Raw genomic sequence first — 4,798 nt, 5'->3', positions numbered from 1 at the left:
CGCGCCAGCTCTGACCCGCGCGGTCTGAGCCGATCGCCGCCCCGTCCCCGCGATGAGGTGTAGCGACAGGCGGCCAATCGCAGACGGGCCCCGTGAGACCCGGCGCCCCTCGGGCCCGGCGATTGGCCGCGGCGCCTCGCCCCACCCCGTGGGCTGACTCCGGGCCACCGCGCGCTCCACTCCGCAGCCGCGGGGCGCGAGACTGACAGCGGAGGACCTGCCCAGCGCGCCGCCTGCCGGCGGGGGCGGACCCAGGGGCCCCGGGAGCGCGGCCCAGGCTGGGGGGCGCGTCCCCAGCCGCGGTGGTGGACGGGCCGCTGAGCTCCCCAGCCTGTTTCCTCTTCTGCCAATGGGGCTTCAAAGGCGCTCAGCGCACACTGAGCCAACCGTGTACAGACTGCCGGGTCCACATCAACCCACGAAACAGATAAGATCGCTGTCCTTGGGGTGCACGTGCGGGTGGCGGTGCCGGGGAAGCGGGATCAGTAACCAAACCGTCAGTGAGGAATATGGTGAAAACCGGCGTGGAGGAGGCAGAAGCAGGACGGCACAGGCTGCAGTTTTATTCGGGGTATCAGGGAGAGCTCTCGGCTGGAAGGCCATCACGAGTGAGGGCTCGCCTGGAAGGCGGCCAGAGGTGGCGTTCAGGGTACTATCAGCTGTGCAGTGCCGCGAGGACAGAAGTAGCAGAGTTGGCCAGAGGGAGAATTTGAATGGGGGATGGGGGCGGGCGGCGAACTGCAGGCTCACCAAAACAACCCGTCTGTGGCCTGTTAAACCAGGCTTTCTACCTCTGCTTTAACCATTCAAAACAAAGAAGCCCGTTTAAAAAAATCGAAATGGGGGACCTATGGTTCAGGCATTTGAGATGGCTCTGGATGACCACTGTGGACAGGGTTTCATACATGTTCCTGCGTCACTGAGAATTTGAGTTTTCTGAACTTTATCACCCTCAAGGACCACCGGCCAGTCTCAGAACAGCAATCTGCTGGCCTCCAGTAGCAACCTTCAAAGACTCAAGGTCTCCTCTTGTCATTAGGCAACCATTTTGGACTCCAAGCATACTTACCTCTTGCCAATTGCGATTACAATTCTTGACAAACAGGTTTCATCATTTGGTGGGGTTTTGCCTTCTTAAGCATCCCCCACTTTGCAGTTTTAATTGCTTCTCGAATCAGAGTTTCCTAGGCTATAATCCTCAGTTTGGCTCAAATAAAACTCTTCTATTCCTATTATAGATTGGTTTATTATTTCTGTTGACAGCAGGAACAGCCAACCCTCTCTCATATACCCCTGCCTCCTTCAATCATGGTACACAGGCTACTTTTGCAAGGGCATGACCTTGACCTGGGTGTGGAGCCCAGGCAGCGTCTGGTGGTGAGGGGCGGCTCCACTTGCAACATCTGGCATCAGCCTTTCTGCCGGAGGGCTCTGCATGGGCGTTCCCGTGTACCTCATGGAAACGTTTGTTCCCTCTGCAGTTTTTTATTTTGAAGATGTCAAACATGCAAACCAGTTGCATAAATAGTAAAGTGAACACACACCTAGACTCAGCAGCTGTCAACAGTTTGCCACATTTAATTTCCCTCTGCTTTCCTGTAGCTGTGTGTATTTTTCCTGAAACACTAATTAGCTATAGGTGATACCTCCTTCCTGAATATTTCAGTATCCATCTCCTAATAACAAGGACATTCTCTTACACTCTCAAAATAAAGTGGCCATACTCTGGAAATTTCACATTCATTCAATGCTATTGTCTGATATATTACTCATATTCCGTTTTCTCCAACTGTCCCAATCATATCCTTTATGAAAAAGTGAAAGTGACTCAGTCGCATCCAACTCTTTGCAACCCCATGAACTGTACAGTGCATGGAATTCTTTAGGCCAGAATACTGGAGTGGGTAGCCTTTCCCTTCTCCAGGAGATCTTCCCAACCCAGAGATGGAAACCAGGTCTCCCACATTGCAGGCAGATTCTTTACCAGCTGAGCCACAAGGGAAGCTGAAGAATACTGGAGTGGGTAGCCTATCCCTTCTCCAGCGAATCTTCCTGACCCAGGGAACAAACTGGGGTCTCCTGTATTGCAGGTGGATTCTTCACCAACTTAGCTATCAGGGAAGCCCATATATCCTTTATAGCTCATTAAAAAATCCAGGATCCAATTGGGGAAGCACTCTATGCATTTAGTTTTCTTGGTTCCTCAGCCTCCCTTAATCTAGACCTCTGCCCCAGCACTGCTTTCTGTTTTGTTTTATTGTATCTTCTTGGCCCTTGACCATTTTGAAGAGTCAAGGCTGGCTTTTCTTCACAGCAAGTCTCTTGATTTGGTTTGGCTGTTTTCCCTGTCCTTGTTTTTTTTTTTTTCCCAGCCACATTGAGTAGCATGTGGGATCTTAGCTCCCCAACTAGGAATGGAACCTGTGCTCCCTGCAGGGTCTGAACCACTGGACCGCCAGGGAAGTCCCTGTGCTTGCATTTACGTGATGCCCTGTGGGGCAGGATAATATACTACGTAGATGTCATACATCATAGCAGGGGGCGACATGATGTTGATGTGACTTTGTCCCTCTGTCGATGGTGAGTTTGATCCTGTGGCTCGCGTGGTTTCTGCCCAAAGTCTCCACTTTCCTTTCATGATTAATGAGTAAGCTGTGGAGTGATACTTTGAGACTGTGTAAATACACTGCTCCCAAATAACCTTCGGTCCAATTACCTAGCATTTAATGATGACTCTTGCCCGAATCAAACTTCTTGATGCAAAAGGGTGATCTAACTTCATCATCCTTTCAGAATTGATTAGTTGGCATTTTTTCTGTAAAGAAGTTCCCTTTCTTATTTAATTCTTTCTCAGTATGGGCTAATAAACTTTTTGCTCGTTGAGGAACTGTCATTTACCTTTTTTAAAAAAAGTCATTATCTTTGCATATACAAATTGTCCCATAATTGGCCAGTAGGAATCCCTCCAAACCGACTCTCTTTGTCAAATAACACGCTCACATCGTTATGAGAGAATGTGCTTAGTTTCCACTCCAACCAGACATGGTAAGATCTGCTCCACTCCTGGCTAAGGCCTAGCATCTGCCATGGTTCAGTTCAGTCGCTCAGTCATGTCCGACTTCTTGTGACCCCATGGACTGTAGCACGTCAGGCTTCCCTGTCCATCACCAGTTCTCAGAGCTTGCTCAAACTCATGTCCATTGAACATGGTGATGCCATCCAACCATCTCATCCTCTGTCATCCCCTTCTCTACCTGCCCTCAATCTTTCCCAGCATCAGGGTCTTTTCTAATGAGTCAGTTCTTCACATCAGGTGGCCAAAGTATTGGAGTTTCAATTTCAGCATCAGTCCTCCCAATGAATATTCAGGACTGATTTCCTTTAGGATTGATTGGTTGGATCTCCCTGCAGTCCAAGGGACTCTCAAGAGTCTTCTCCAACACCACAGTTCAAAAGCATCAGTTCTTCGGCCCTCAGTTTTCTTTATACTCCAACCCTCACATATACACATGACTACTCGAAAAAACATAGCTTTGACTAGATGGAACTTTGCTGGCAAAGTAATGTCTCTGCTTTTTAATATGCTGTCTAGGTTGGTCATAGCTTTTCTTCCAAGGAGCAAGTGTCTTTTAATTTCATGGCTGCAGTCACCATCTGCAGCCATGGTTGGCAGGAGAGATTTGAGTTAACTGAAAAGGTTTGAGGTGCTTCTGGCAAAGAAAACTATCCCCCAAAGGGTCAAAGTTAGAATTGAATGAACATGTAAACATTTTCGTTCTTTTCTGAAATTTCCAAATTGTCTATCATGAACAAGTCTTACTTTATAAATAGGAAACAAGTTTGTTTCAAATGTAAACATGTGTATGTTTAGGAGAGGCAGCATTGCAAACCGGGAGAAAAGGGTGCCTCTTCTATCAAAGATGGCCAGCCAGCTGCTTATTCATACAGGGGGGTGGGGAATGAATTCCTACCCTGAGGGGACTAAAGGGTGAAATGTGAAAACAAAACCTGAAAAGCTACTGGTAGTGAACAGGTTCAAACGCCACAGAGAGGAAATTGGGCAACATTTAGTAAAGTTGCACATATGCATAACCCAGGTCAGGCGTCTGCGGAGACGCAGGTAGCTGCAGCCCCAGGGGAAACTGGCACCCGTAGATACAAAGACACTACAGGTGCCCTCCAAGGAGATGAACGTGGGAACGGAAGCAGCAGTGCGTGTCTGTTCAAGCGCGCGTGCGCTGGCACGGGGCTGCTTACTTAAATGCCCAGTCGGTGATGAACCGATAAATACAGTGCAGTGCCGAAGTGCAGCAATACCGAACGGAACGTCACGTGATGTGGGGCGGGGGACTCGTACAGGCCGGTTAAGACGCAGTTTGCGGGGTTGTGTGGAATTAAATGGATGGGGGCACGCGGGCCGGCCGGCCCCTCCACCTGCGTTCCAGAACTCGGAGACGGTCCCACCTGCCTGGGTCTGGGTCAGGGGGCGGCGCCAGCAAAGGTACCGCTGCTGGATCCTCTCGGGCCCCAGGCCGCTCGGCGGGCCTCCCCGCGCGCAGGCGCGGCGAGGAGCTTCGCGCCGGGCGGGGCGGGGCCTGGTGTCGCCCGCTCAGAGGTCCTGTGCCGGCCTCGCTTCGCCAGCGGGGCGGGGCGACTCAGGACGGGGCGGGGCGGTCGGGGGGCGGGGCCTGTCGCCATCGCCTCTGAAGTCCAGCCCTGAGGGACCGGGCCATCAGGGTGGGGCGGGGCCATCAGGGGGCGGGGCGAGACGCTGCAGCTTTGCGGTCCTGTCCCTGGA

The sequence above is a fragment of the Capricornis sumatraensis genome, chromosome 8 (genome assembly GCF_032405125.1).
Source record: "Capricornis sumatraensis isolate serow.1 chromosome 8, serow.2, whole genome shotgun sequence".
NCBI lineage: Eukaryota > Metazoa > Chordata > Mammalia > Artiodactyla > Bovidae > Capricornis > Capricornis sumatraensis.
The sequence above is the reverse complement of the archived record's forward strand: the minus strand, read 5'-3'. Positions refer to the sequence as shown.